The 15,569-nt window shown below is 42.6% G+C and overlaps 1 protein-coding gene across 6 annotated transcripts in view; it reads right to left on the bottom strand.

Annotated features, from left to right (window-relative positions):
* Positions 1 to 14,405, bottom strand: part of LOC147226309 (neurexin-3a-like) — a 201,896-nt gene extending 187,491 nt beyond the window's left edge. For 5 of the 6 annotated variants that reach the window (XM_086160544.1, XM_086160545.1, XM_086160546.1 and 2 more), the window contains exon 1: positions 13,814 to 14,064. The gene's annotated coding sequence lies outside the window, so the exon portion shown is untranslated. Of the gene's footprint in view, positions 1 to 13,813; positions 14,065 to 14,092 lie in introns of those variants that run through there. The other variant, XM_086160549.1, reaches the window with a different exon arrangement.
* Between the last annotated feature and the right edge of the window lie 1,164 nt (positions 14,406 to 15,569).

Raw genomic sequence — 15,569 nt, 5'->3', positions numbered from 1 at the left:
TAGATGCTCCTTTGTGCCCACAGCCATCAGACTGCATAACAGCAGTCTGGACGGCACACAACTCTGACCGGCCTGAGGTGCGTCTGTGCTGATACCACAACCTCACTACCTCACTCCATTCACTACCTCATTCATTCATTCATGTGTCATGCCCATGTCTTTTTTTATTCTGTTGGTCTCATCCCACTTGCTTCCTGTCTATTTTTGTTTATTTATTTTTATTTGGTTTTTCTAATTGTCTCCTAATTGTCTCTCTATTTATATCTATGCTCATATTTATTTGACACATAATCTGCTACGCTGCTGTAAGTTTATCTTATCTTATGAAAAAAATACACACAACACTGACACTGGTTAAAACACCATTTGTGTAACTATCGTGTTGACAACGAAGGACAACATAATGTAAAATGCAGTATTTGAGGCACCGTATCATTATGAAAGTAACTGTTTTAGCAAATGACAGATTGAGGTAACTGAAAGGATCTTTTTAAGGGGAAAAAAAAACTCTAAGGAATGAACAAACAAACAAAAAAAAATTAAATAATGTCTATATATTCAAACTGCAGCAGTGAAGAGAGACCACGGTCCTTGTTAAGACCATGGTGACTCCTGCGTTTAAGGAAATAAATGTCCCTCTCTTTGTTTTATCCTGCAGCCACTGTCCTCAAAGCCAAGGGCTTCAATAGTCGATAATTATTGCGCAGTATCGCTTCTATGTTGGCCTTTCATGTACCATGTCGTCTCTGGTTATAGGACAATTCCTGTTCTCAGTATGAATATCATATCCACATGTGCTCTTCAGCCTTCTTTAAGTAAAGCCCAGGAAAAGCTGAAATTGCTGCGAAGAGACCCTAAATTGGCCAAATGTGTGAATGAGGGAGTGAATTGTTTGTCTGTATATTTGTCCCTCCTATTGACTGGAGATTGGACCGTGTTGAGCCCTGCTTTCGCCCAAACTCCCCGGCACCCCTCCGTGCAAGATTAGTGGTATAGCTAATAAATTAATGAATCATATTCCTAAAAAAATATCTTCTTTCCTACGACAAAAGTATTGCTTTATAATTGTGTTTTAATGAAAGGTTGTCACAAGCAGTATTTAGTTGAATATACCAGTAAATGTTTCCTTGGAAACAAGAACATGATTTGATATTGTTCATGTACTTTGCTTACAGTGAAGTGCATATTGTGCTGCTTGAAGTCACCTATCCTAATTAAAAAGTCCCTCTGATATTGCTGCATTTTTCCCCCCTTCACAAAGGTTGTTTGGAGTTATCGGTCATCTGCTGGGTAAATTAGTCTCATTATTCTCGTGGCGGTGCATGACTATCAGTCAGCCAAGCAGAATCCCCTTAATCTGATGAGGAGTCGAGGGAGACAGCTTTCTGCTGAATCTTACCGAATTCTGAGAGGGGCGCACATATTTACACTACGTACCGAAACTCGAGTGAGAACGCCATGCCCCGAGTTTGAAAAATAACAACAGCGCATAAATGGTGCAGAAGGAGCCTTTTGTGTAAGGGCCACTTATCAAGAAGCCTAAAGGACAGAAGCTTTAGCACCAACTTTGTACACATGTATGGTTACCAAGTATATTCAAGGCTACCGCGGTACGATTTTCAATACTTGCAAAACAAAGAAAAAAAACCATTCTGCTATGAAATATAATTAAAAGATGGTTATTTTGGACAGTCCAGACTATGTAGAACGCCGCGGTGTATAAAGCAGGTTGACCTGTCAACATCATACTCCAATAAATTCCATGTAAAAACCTGATTGTATGCCTTGACCTCTAATGTGAACAGTGGGCTATACTGAATCACATCCCATACAAAAAGCAGCCTGTTTCTTTGACATCCCACATAAACACCTGTTTGTGTTCAGCTGGGTCCTTTACACTTAGCCCCAAATAGCTTGGATTGCACAGTTCTGCCTTTAAAAAAAGCACTTAGTACAAGGAGTCAATACAAATAACTGGTTTTGGTTTTTAATTCAAAAGAATCACAGCTGATGACCTGTCTTATACTGTCATGGTAGATGGATGACAGACATCAGATGGGACGATGACCTACAACCAACTGCAAGTGGCAGCCTCTGCGTGAAGAGGACATACGTCGAGTTTTTCTGTTACATTTGCAATCCCCAATACAAACTCTAATCCCGACAGGTTTTGAATGACAGCAACTGCCAGGCTGTAGTGCTGTGTGGAGAGGACTTAAATGTAGGCAGACCAGTCATTGGTGGTGTGAGTGTTGTGGGAGTAAGGTTAAAGAGGACTTTTTCTTTAAAATAACGAAAGAAAATGTAAATATGTTTCTTTTCTTTCTTTTATTACCAAGCATTCGGGTTACTCCCCTCCCCCTAAAGTATAAGCATGTTTTCAACCTCCCAATGTACGTTTGCCTTTTGCATTTCACTGTAGCGGCAGTGACTTTTAAAATATTTTCCTCTAGCTGAACTTTATTACTGTGTTGGATTGTTAAATTAAATTTTAAACTCGTTATACAATAATGCTCCCGTAATTTCAACAGCTCAATAATTGAAATAAATAAATAAATAAATCGGGAAAAAAAAAAATCCAGTTTAGATAGCAAAATAATAAATGGAAGTTTAGGGGAACTGATCAGCCCTGAACCCGATCCTGTGGAGTGCCTCAGGACCACGGGTGTAATTTCCTTTTTTTGATTTCCTAAACTGTCTCCACCAGTAATTCAAAATTAATTGAGTTCAAAGCTCCATAGCGAGTTAACACCCTCACGTTTCACTCTGCGGAAAAAAAAAAAAAAAAAGAAAAAAAAAAAGGAGTGAGCAGGGCGTATTCCGGATTAATCAAAAACAGCACCATAGTTGAGTCTGTCACAACTGCCATTTTTAGAGGTGCCTTTCTCTCTGCCATCATTGAGTCGTAGAACAGATAACCATGAAACCATGCACAGTGAGTGTCTCATGACATGAAAGACAACCTTGTCTACCCAGGACTAAAACTTACTGCAGAAAAATAATTGCTGTATGTATTATTAATTCACTCATTCATTATCTATACCACTTTTTCCTGAACTCAGAATTGTCATTGGGCAAAAGGTGGGGTTCACCCTGTACCAGTTACATTACATTACATTACAGTCATTTGGCAGACACTTTTATCCAAAGCGACTTACAAAAAGTGCAATTCAGTCACCGAAGATCTGAAGTACCAGTAGTCGGAAGTCAGAAGTGACCACTCTGCCAAATAGCCATCTCAAAACCATATGCATACATACATACATTTCTTCCTTTTTTTTTTTTTTCGGGGGGTATGGGGGCTGAGTTCGATAAGTGGGGTAGTGCTTGGTGAAGAGGTACGTTTTCAGCTCACGACGAAAGATGGGCAGCGACCCTGCTGTTCTGACCTTTTTCGGCAGTTCATTCCACCACTGAGGAGCCAAGACCGAGAAGAGCCGAGACCGGTCCGATCGGCAGCCAGGGGCTCTGAGAGATGTGGTGGACGGTCGCTAAGAGGTGGCAGATTGGAGGGGATGGGTAGAGACATGTGGTTTGACCATATCCTGGAGATAAGTTGGGGTTGTCCCATTCACTGCCCGGTAGGCAAGCACCAGGGTCTTGAACGTGATGCGGGCGGCTACCGGGAGCCAGCGTAGGGACATAAGAAGGTTGCCATAAGAAGAAGTTGATAGTCAATCGCCGGCCCATATAACCATTCACCTCAAACATCTGAGGGGTCTCCAATGAACTTTTTGCATGTTTTGGGACTGTGAGAGGAAACCGGAGAACATGGTGGAAACCCGTGTAGACACTGGGAAGGCCATGCAAACTCCACACAGACATTGAATCAGACCAGGGACCTTCTTGCCTAAAGGCAGAAATGCAGAAATGCTCCTGTGCCTCCTTGTGGTATTATTGCTGTTACCATTCAAAGTTGTATAGCCATAACTAAAGTTAGCGGAAATTGATTGGATGCAAACAGAGAAATGCAGATGTTCCTCGGGAAACCCCAAAGAGTGCTTTGGAAGTGCTGCTTGGTTCAGCTATTGAGTTGCCATGACATATAACATGCAAGCAGGGCTGTCACCAACAAAGTTCAGGCTCTGATACTTGATCTAGCTGAAATAATGTCAAACTGACAGAGAAGTCAAAGCAACCAGTCTGTGGGAATTTGACTTGGCTGAAGAGCTCTCTGCTGGTATGCCCTCGGAGGCCTGTAGTCATCACATTTTCTGAACTTAAACCAGCTGTTGTAGTATGGAAAATAATAAAAGCTAAACTTTGATATTTTTGCAAACTTCGTTGGGTCACTGTTGACTGATGCCTTTAGATCAAAATTTTACTGTCGCCAAGAAGCAAGAAGCTTTACTGGAGCAAGAAGACGAACATACAGGCTGATTATATCTAAGAGAGTTTAGATGGGTTAACAACCACCCATGTATCATTTAGGGTCACGGGGATGCTGGAGCCTATCCCGGCTATCATTGGACAAGAGACGGGGTACACCCTGGAGTGCTCGCCAGTCAATTGCAAGGCCACGTATAGAGACAGACAACCATTCGCTCTCAGTCACACATTTGGGCAATTTTTCCAATTTATTGCAATGAACACCCTGCATGTTTTTGAACTGTGGTAGGAAAATGGAGAACCCACTGGAGAAAAACCCATGCAGACGCAAGGAAATTATGCAAACTCCACACAGAAAGAATTGAATTGAACAAGGCTCCTTCGTGCTATGAGGCAGAAGTGCTACTTGAATTAACAACCAACTCACTCCAAATCAAAAGACATGCTTATAAATGCAGCTGACTTTTCAAAACATCTTTCAAGCAGAGACAATCCAAGAAAGTGTCCAAAAGGTGTGCAGCATCTTGAAAGGATATGATAGCATGGAAAGGTCTTGCAAGAGTTGATAGCCACTTTGGTAAGGAAAAGCACAAGGAGAGAAAACTATGCAAGATGAAAATTAGTTTTTAAAGACTTTGGCTTCTTGCTCTAAGTGGCCTTTGATTAGTCCCTAATTTTTATCAGCTGGATGATATCATCCTGTACAACAATGAGTTGATCATTAACTCAGCGGCATCCAGCAGCAATAACGCCTGTCAATACGTAGCGAGCCACAGCCTTAAAGAGCCTGCGGAACTTTGCAAATATCGATAGAGATATTTGCTTCAAACCCCAACTCCCCATTGGAGGCAACAGAGTAGCAAACCTGGTTTGAAATCCCCATCCACAAAAGCGGATGGGGATTTCACTTCATTGACGATAAGCATTTAAGGACTTCTTTACCATGTTTTGAGGAGTTCGCCTATTTGATTGAGAGCTTTACACTTGAATTAGCCTAGATTATTTGATGATTAACCCAATCAAGACTACATTCTGTACAAAAAAACATAAAAATGATGAATAAAGTGTTGGAGCTCCTCACTGGTCTAGAAGGTGCTGTGAAGATGTCGGACTACATTCATAGCCGAATACTATGATTGCCCAACACTGCAGAGGTTTAAAGGGTTCTGTCGTATGGTCGTAATTTAAACCTGAAGATTTGTGAGCGACACAGGGGCACAATGGTTACCACTTCCACCTCACAGCAAGAAAAGTCCCTGGGTCTCCACTTTCTTCCCTTGTCTGTGTGGCTTTCCTCCAGGTTCTCCAGTTTCCACCCACCGTCCAAAAGCACGCAGCTGGTTAATTGGAGTCCCTGAATTGCCGAGATGCTTGAATGAGTAAGCTAATGGTTGTATGACTCTCCATGTGGCCCTGTGACTGACTGCCGAAGGTTCCAGGGTGAACCCCACCTCTCACCCCATAACAGCTGGGGTAGGCTGCAGCTGTGCAAGATAAATGGTATAAAGAGAGATTCTTAGCTAGGTCTTATTTTGTTTTTGTTCACGATTACAATCATTTTGGAAACTCCAGTGTCCGTCTCCATGTTGCGATTCAGCCCACCAATTAGGTCACACGAACAAGCAATTACGGCCCCATTTCAAAGATTAGGAAGAAACAGGTGAGATTCTGTCCGACACCAGCAAACATTAGCAAAAGTCTCCCGAGTAGCAAACAGTGTGGGATTGTTTATGTGACTGAAAACATGGCAGACAGTGACAGCACTCAAGAATTCTTCCAGCCCTGTAAGAGGATTAAGTCTGAGGTGTGACCATATTTTGGCCTTTATCAAAATGCTAGGAGAAAGTCAATTGGAGATGGTTGCCACGGTAACCCTGTAAGCGGAAAATGCTGCTTCCAGTGCAGCGCAAGTTAACATTCATCTCATTCCTTGATGCTCGTCAGTTTAATTTGGAAAAATTTTGTCAATTTTTCTCTGATAAAAAAAAAAAAAAAAAAAACATGTCCGCTTTGTTGTTGGAACTAACACAGGGACTTTGTCCCTTTGGGACTCTGTAAATACATTTTTGGTGCATATTTCTGAAACACATGTCAGATACTCTTTGACTGTATTTGCTTGAAACTAATAGATATTTGATTGCATATGAAGACAAGTGTCAATAACAAGTGGAAAATACCTCTATGTAACATGATAAAATTTAAATAGCCATGCTAGACAGGACGGTTTTGTGAATTAAGAAAAAAAAAATGTGTTTATCTTATTGACATTTTGGAGATAATGGTCTTTCAGAAATAAAAACAGGGATCATTTTGGTCAATATAAACACACTGTTTTCTGTCATCATCACTGACCAGGTCAAAGGGCAGGTACATTTTTATGAATATAGCACTGTAACAGAAGTGTGCTCCCATACAACCCACTGCGGAACAATAAGATATACAGGAATGAGCTGCATTGTATATTGATGCGTGTATATTTTATTACAGCGTTGCTCATATTATGGTAGTATTTTTGCAACTTCTAAGTTGGGCTAGTTGTTAATTAATAGCTACTTAAAGTCTGAGCAGTAGCAGAAATTTTCAAAGAGTTTGAACATATTTGAATTAACCTGAAGTGATAGGAAATAATTATATATATTCTATTTCAAAAACATATATTTCAACAACATGGATCATTGGGAACACTAAGCATGTATGCCAAAATAACTTGTCAATTTCTACCGTATTTCTACTGCTAAGTAATTCTGTTCGGCAGCTACAGTCCTGCCTCCCCCTGGCAGACTTCACCCATTAACATGTTTTTTTTAATGCTTTTAATCCTTCACTGTTATCAATCCACAGCACAGCCTCTCCCTGGAGCCTCCAGGTTGAATCTATACAAACAGAGCTGCTTATCAAGCTTCTATCCAGAAAAATCATCTGTCACATCTCAGAGGGCTCACATCAAATCACAAATAACTTAATGATACATTTTTATAAAGGCATGTCATTTTGATGTTTTTTTTTTCCACTCAAATACACACCACTAACATTGCCATTGTCTTCTTAAATATCTAAAATGCCCTTTTAGGCCAATAACTATTTTTTCATGTTGCAAATATAGACTTGTATAGTTGTAGAGAATATTTCACATTAATTGACCAATTTATCTCTTCTGGATTGTTTCTTTAAAGGCTGATGGGGAACATAATTTACAGTAAGGTGCTAATAAGAGGAAGCCAATCCGTATATAATATTCCACAGACACATGAATTAGTTTTGCGATGAAATAAGAGTGTGAGAACATTTACATATTCATCATTTCATAAGATGAGTCCATATTTTTTCCTCATAAAAACCTTGTGGAATACAGTTTAGTCATTCTTTTGACTAAACATAATGAAGCATTTGATCTAACATTTACAGTATTGTGTATACTACAATATGATTTGAAGGAAGTCTAAAAATGCATTATTTTTATAAAGCAACTAAATACACACACACACACACACACACACACACACACACACACACACACACACACACACACACACACACACACACACATCTAGATATTTTTTCTTCCTATTCACTAAGTGCATTTCAATGCATTACTTAAAAGAAACACTGACAATGTTGCAACAATATATGAATCTAGTGTAAATCAAAATGCATAAAAATGTTATTCTTAAAACGGAAAGATGTTATGTATGATTATTTAAATGTAAACCTTTATCTTGTGCAGCTTCAATGCAAAGAAAGTTTCGGCCTGGTGGCAGCCATTTTCAGACAATCACAAAGCTACTCTTCGGTTTTCATTTCATCCTATCGACGCATTTCTCTGCAGGAGCAGGGCCGCCCGGCTCTCACACACTCTCAGCTGATCATCAGTTTTTTGTTTTTTTTTTCCCACCCAGCAGCACCCACACTGAGGCCAGAGACACTGGGAGAGGGGAAATGGATCACTGACACAGGATTGTATACACGCACACACACACACACACATGTCCCCATTCCCACTAAAAGAATAGTCCACAGCGCTCGGGGAACATTGTGAGATTTGTGATGAAGAACACTTATCAGATTTCACTCTTCAGAGCCACAAAAGGCATGAAAGGAACTTTCTTTCTTTCAGTTAAAAACACACACATACCCGCATCTCAAACACACTTTGATGTGTAAAATTGATTCCACCTCAAACGCACAAACACACTTGTGTACATAAATGTCACTGCATTATTTTCAGTTATTGTGTGTGTGTGTGTGTGTGTGTGTGTGTGTGTGTGTGTACAGGCCATTCTTTTGTTGCCGTGCAGGAGCGTCAGGGGTTAAAAGGCTAAACGACATGGATCATTGTTCTCGGTGAAAGGCCCTTTTGGAGGAATACCACAGGGACGAGTCCACATACACACACACTGACAAAAGGCAGCAGCACTATGGATCCTATTAACAACCAGACACACTGGAATGGAGTACATGTGTGTAAATGCAAATAAAAATAAAAAAAAAACAACCCACCAGTTAGCCCCTTGTGTTTAAATGGACTCCTGTAATTTTACAGCAGGTGCTTCAATCACACACTCACACACACACACACACACACACACACACACACAAGATGTCTTCCGTTTCCTGCAGATGGCATCGGGGAAAAAAAAACAAAAAACAGGACAGGCGGCCGTTTTTCCTTACAAATGTGTTGACGTCATTTTCCACGTGAGATTTTCCCACGCAGCAGAGACGCGTACGTTTGCATTGCGGCGGTACGATTCCAGAACCATTTGATCGGGACGCGGAGGAGGAGGAGGAGAGGCAGCAGGAGAGGAGACGAGTGGAAGCGGAGAGCGATGGAGTGACAGCGAGGGAGGAGGGACGTTCCACCTCATCCACTCCCACTCATGCGTCTCATGACCCGCCCAGCAGTACCCTGCTTTTCCTCCCCTCTCTTCATCACGTTGCAGACACCCGAAAAGTCACAAACCAGCTGCAACAGCAGCATCTCCCCACCATCAGAGCTCGGTCTGAATAGGTATAAGTTGTAGTATTCGTTAAAAACACACACACACACAAAAAAAGGTGACGCGTTTGAATAAATGAGAATGCAAAGATAATTAATTAAAATATGTGGTGTCATATAAAAAAAAAAATCGATGGCAGACAAAGAACACAAGGCCTAGTAAATGTCGTGATCCATGAAAGAAAAAAAAAAAAACATGTTCAGCTTGAGCTTCTAGTGTGTGTTTGTGTGTGTGTGTGTGGAGTAAGATGTAAGGGTGTGTCTTATACCAGTACCACACCGTGTACCATCAGATTAAAAAAAAAAAAAACACCTTGTCTATTATCCGTGTTCTAAAGGTGGACTGAGTGTGTGTGTGTGTGTGTTTAAAAAAAAACACCTTACAATAATTAGCACAGATTTATGTATGACATCGTCATGTGGCACCGCTCCAATTAGTTTGACCAGTTTGCATTAAAAAAATATTAGGATAAACATAATGGATAGATATGGGTAATATTTTCGCATAGGAAAAAAAAAACAGTGCAAATTCAATTATGCGATCACAAATATATGATAATTAAAATCTTTTTTGTTTAACGTTTGAATGGATGACTGAGGCCAAAATAACGACGTGTATGAACCTGCTATTTCAGGTCATAAAATATCTAAATTTACAGTTTCTCATCAAACGTCGTGTTCATTCAATTTAGGTATTTCACTGCGAGGTCCTCTCAGGTTGGGTGTGTCGGTGGTTGCGCCTCCGCCTCGCTCCTGCTCTCTATTTACTATTCCCCCTCCGCTCCTGCACGTCTGCCCACATGCTGTTACCCTGAGAGTTCGTGCGAGAACCGGGACCCGGGAGGGGTCAGAGGGGTCTGGGCCCCCCCGGCCTGGCCCGGGTACCGGTCCGGTCCGGTCTGCTGCACAGCACAGTCTGTCCGCAGCCCCGGTGCCAAGTCTCACCGGTCTGTCTGCCGTCGCAGCCCACGGATCAACACGGCGCTGCGACTGGAGGAGGCGAGGGGGTGGGATGGGTGTGTGTGTATGTGTGTGTGTGTGTGTGTGAGTGGGCACGATCGAATTATTCCCTTTTTGAAATCGATAATGAAAATATTTGATCAAAAATAATTAAAAACAAATTTGGTTTAATTGATTTTTTTTATTTATTTTTATTTCTAATTCAAAATTCAGTATTCGTGCGTCCTCTGCCTTCATCTAACGCATTGAGAAAGGAGAAGAATAAATAATAGAAGATTTTAGGGCGGGTGTTTGTGCGTGTTGTGGCGACGCAGGGTGGGCGAACGTGTCTGGTGTTTGGGCGAGTGCAGCGTGGGCACCGTGTTTTCATCCTGCTACTCTGCAGGCAGGACACGCCTTCTCAGGGCTCCGTGGTTCTGCTGCAGCACCCTTCACGGCATTACATCACCCAGCGCCCCAACACGCACACACACACACACATGCACGCACACGCAAGCTGAGAGTTACACCTCAGTCTGTGCAGCTAGACGACATGTAACCCTTCTTTCTCAGACAATTACCTCCTCGTCAGGGCTTGCGCGCACGCACGGGAATATACCAATCACACACGCATTCAAAAATGACTGCAGACAAAATTCGATTCACGCCAACCAGCAACCAAAGCCTGGCTACACACACTTCCGTGTCGAAACACACACTCACTCTAAGGCGCTCACGTTTTACTTCAACACGCCAACACACACCTCGCCTTTTACCTCAACAGCACTTTATATAATATCATCCTGCGTTTCCGGTCTTGTGCACACTCTCTCAACACACGCGCCCGCACGCACACGCACAGACGTTTTTCCACGTGATTTACGCACATTTTTCCCGGATATGAACCGCCCTTGTAAGGCCGCAAAAATGAAATAATAATGGTGATTTAAAAAAAAATACACAGACAGATACGGCATACTTTTGCTTTAAATCTAGTTTCCTAAATCTATTGAACATGGGGTTAAATTATAGGCATTTTGATCGGGTAAAAAGAATTTTGAAAAAAAAAAAACATTTGGTTGGCCCCGCGATTTAGCACTTCGTTTAAGCATGAGACAGAAAACGAGTAATTTTAAGAATATTAAATCAAAAATAAAAATAGAAAAAAAAAACATCGTTTTAAAAAAAACACCCAAAAAATTATGTTTTTTAAGAAAAAAGATGCGCCCCCCCCCCCCCAAAAAAAAACAAAATAATAATAAAAAAAAAAAACACTGTGATACTGGCCTCCTCCTCCCCGCCCGGAGGGATCAGAGTTACCTTGAGAGCCCTTGGCTTTTTTTGCGCTTGATTTGTCAGCGCAGTTAATCGTGTGCCAACCGGGGAGGGGTGTGTGTGCGTGTGTATGCGTGGGTGTTCGAGTGGGCGGGGGGGGGGGGGGTAGCCAAAAGTACCCAAACAGTCTACGCTCCATCCTGCCCTAATAACCCCTACAAATACCGGTGGAGGAGGAGGCGTAACGGGCAAAGAAAAAATGGTCACTGGACGCGCATCGTGAACAAAACCGGATCAATTTCAAGGCTGAGTGGGTATCGATAGAGATCGCGGGGTTTTCACGATTATTCGGAGCTGATCAGTTTCCACTCGGCAATACAGAACCGTCCTGAGGGTGTAAAAAAAAAAAAAAACTGCTGTCGGGGCTCGAATATGGAAAATAAAAGGGAAAATGAAATGTTTATTCCAGGAGCAAACGGACGAGGCAACTTTGGGGCCCTTTGCAGAGAGAGAGGGATGGAGAAGAGAGAAAGAGATAGAGAGAGAGAGAGAGAGAGACGCATCCTGTCACTGGGTCACGCCCATCCACATCCTCCCTTTTTGGTTAAGAAAATAAATAAATAAACCCTGATTAGGAATTCCCCCCGCATAAACGCAAAAGAACCGTCTAATCCGATTAACGCTTCAAATCCGGCACATCCAAAAATGCATGTGAAGGCTACGTGGAGGGAAGAGGAAGAGGAAAATCTAACTCACTCGTCGTCGTCCGGGGCCTCGTCAATTAGCGCCGGTTAAAGCGGTACATCTGAATTTCAATTAAAATAAATAAAAAAAATCTCTATCTATATATTTCTTTTTTTGCGAATGTTGGAAGTAAGCAAGAGAGAAAGGGGACAGGGGGAATGAAAGATGCCGGAGTGGATAAGAAAGGGATGGAGGCTCCCCCCTCCTCCCCGGTTCTCATCCTCCAGCAGGTGGATTCCGGAGGCCTCGGCTCTCCTTCTCTGCACCGACAATCCGCCACATTCGACATCCGGCAGCCGCCGCAGTGTCAATGACAAACGGTGCGAAGGAGGTGGAGAGGGTGGGGGGAGGGTTTGGTGGTGGTGGGGGGCGCCGGTTGTGATTCACATTTGAATTTTTCTCCTGGGTGGACGCGTTTGAACTTGATCTACGGAGAAAAGGCCCCGTCAAACCGGTGGGTTTTCAATTGGAGGGGTGGGGGGGGGGGTAATAATAAAGATAATAATTTAAAAAAAAAAGTTGTCAGCTGAAGGTGCAGGGTGAAAATGCGGAGCGGAGAAGCTACAAGAAAACGCACCTCCCTGCAGTCCCTGCGGACCCGACGAATAATCAGCCGTTTAATAATAATAATAATAACAATAATAAATAATAATATTGTTTAAAAACCTTTTCCTCACGCAAACCGTCGCTTTACGGTGGAAGTCTAATGTTATTTTTGCTTTTAATACCCCTCCACCCAGACGCGCCCTTTCTTCCAGGAGCCGGGACGCGCGGATCAGCCGCGTTCGATTCGACGCATCTGGAAAAATGTGTGTGTGGATGGGGGGGGGGGGAGCAGCTGTTCGGCGGCGGGGACGCGCCGTCATGGAGGAATGTGACGGTGCGTGCGCGTACACGTACTCGCTGTGAGCTCAAATAAAATAATAAACAAAATAAAAATGAATTTGAGATAATCTAAGAACAATAACGAACGTTTTTATCCTCCACCCCCCCCCCCCGCATCTCGATGGCAAGTGTGTATGTCTGTGTGTGTGTGTGTGTGTGTATGTATGTGTGTGTGTGTGTGTTCTGCGCAAAGGGATGCGCGCGGCATCCGTCGGACATGTCAACGTGAACCCGCAGGGGCGAAACAATGCTCGGACACCGGACACCTGCGTGCGGGTCATCCATTATTCAGCCGCCACGGAGGGAAGGAGGAGGAAAATGAAAATAAAAAAAAAAAAACACGCAGGTCGCGGGTTTGAGGGGGGGCTCAGGCTCTCGGTTACCGTTAAAAAAAAGGACACAGCTTTTGGCATCGCATGGTATTTGTAAAGGGGAGGTGGGGGGGCATTAAAATGGATCATTCGTGGAGTAAACATGGCCATCGGGGATGGGGGTAGAATTTTACACGGCTCCTCCGGACTGATCCAGAGGCCTCAACATGGCAGAGAAAAAGAAGAGAGAAAAAATAAAAATAAAATGAGATCCCCGTTTTAACGATTTTATCCCCCCTTCCCGTGAACGCATCTGATTCGAACGGCTTCTCACCTGCTCCGCTTCCGGTGCCGTCTAATAACTGGAAGCACCGGGGGGGAAAGGTGGACGGAGGAAGGAGGAAGAAAAAAAAAAAAAAAAAAAAGAAGAAAGAAAGTGGCAAGTTCCTCGCTACCTGTGCGTCAGGAGTCAGACTTGCTCCTCTTCTCCCCCCCCCTTTATCTCCCCGTCTTCACTCCTCCTGCCTCTCCAAGTTACATTTTGCTGAAGAAAACAAACAAAAAAAAAAAAAACAGCCACCACGACGAGGAAGGAAGCGAAGAAGCTACTGACCTGCGTCCGAACCTTGAGCACGAATATCCGGATGTAAAAACTCCCCCTCCCCCCCACCCCCACCCCTGAGAGATGTAGTTCTTCTTCCTCCTTTTTTGTAGTTGTAGTTGTTGTTGTTGTTGATTTTCCTTTTTTTTTTTTGTTTGTTTGTTTTCAATAAAAAAAAGAATATCCAGGCTTTGGTTGTGCGCGGCGGTCGTAGCCGCTGCGGGCGGTGCTGGTGCGGCTGGGTGGTGTCCGCCGGGCGGTGGGAAGGGGGGCGGAGAGAAAAGGGAGGGCGTTCGGCTTCAGCGTCCTCTCACAGGTGTGTCGTAGCACGGCACGGCACGGCGCGGCGCGTCACACGCACACGCACACGCATGCATGCATGCATACGCAAAAGAAGGAGAGAAGCCGCCGCGCACTGTTAGGCCACGCCCCCTTACGCGCCGACAACGCGACATTTAAAGGCGCACGGCGGACGGGCGGAAGTCGTCAAGGCGGCGGGGAGGAAGAGTCATCCAGCCTCGTCACTAAATCCATCTTTTTAATTCCTATTTTTCATTTATTTTCATCTTGGCTTCCTATTATGAGAGTAAAAATATAAATACTCGCTGTTTATTGGACGCCGGACGATCCAATGATCGCGCCCCTAGGGGCTTCCATCCGTACGTTACGCAGTGAATTGGTCGTCGGTAGTTTTCGAGATGATATAGAAAATTATTTTATTTTTATTTATTCTTTCTTGTTTTCACACGAAGGTGAAAAAAAACGCGATTTTTCTAACGTGTGGGATTGTTTGAAAACGGGGTGTCTTGCTGTGTCATGCCGTACATCTTAAAAAGTCACAATTTCCCACTATTAAAAAATAAATAAATAAATAATAGAGGTTTGTTTTTGTATTTTTTACTGCAATCTTATGTCTCGAAATGAACCGTGTCTGTGTTACTCCTTGCATTTCTCATATTATCGTTTTAACCAATTTAATTACCTTTGTCATATCTGGGTGATTTGTGATTCCTGTTTACACATGTGACTTCCCAAAAAGTGTCACGCTCTTGCTTTCAAATCATCAAATATGTGTCCAACATTAAGACTAAATTAGCACAAAAGAGTAGTTTCACAGTATTTTAACTAACCTACTAGGTTATTGAAAAGTATGAATACACTGTACAAAACATGGAACAGTTTTGGGAAAAAAAATGAAATAAAGGAGTGTTTATGACACAATACATTCAATACTTTAAACTAATTAAAACAATCACATGATGAATTGTTATTCTTTTTTTTTTCACAGCACAATAATCATTGCCTTTCACATAAAACGAAATACACAAAGGAAACTATGGGAAAAATGCCTTGTTTTGGGGATTCATGAATGAAGGATATCAAAGAACTGATTGATATCTATTTATGTTATTCTCAAGTTTAACTAAAAAGTAGACCAGTGCTGCATGGGCCTACATTTATTAATTTGCTGGTTTGTACGGTTTATTGG

This window comes from Fistularia commersonii, chromosome 15, assembly GCF_037954325.1.
Source record: "Fistularia commersonii isolate RoL2024-O1a breed Wild chromosome 15, RoL_Fcom_v1.0, whole genome shotgun sequence".
Taxonomy (NCBI): domain Eukaryota; kingdom Metazoa; phylum Chordata; class Actinopteri; order Syngnathiformes; family Fistulariidae; genus Fistularia; species Fistularia commersonii.
Note: the sequence above shows the minus strand (reverse complement) of the source record. Positions and strands in the feature narration are given on the sequence as shown.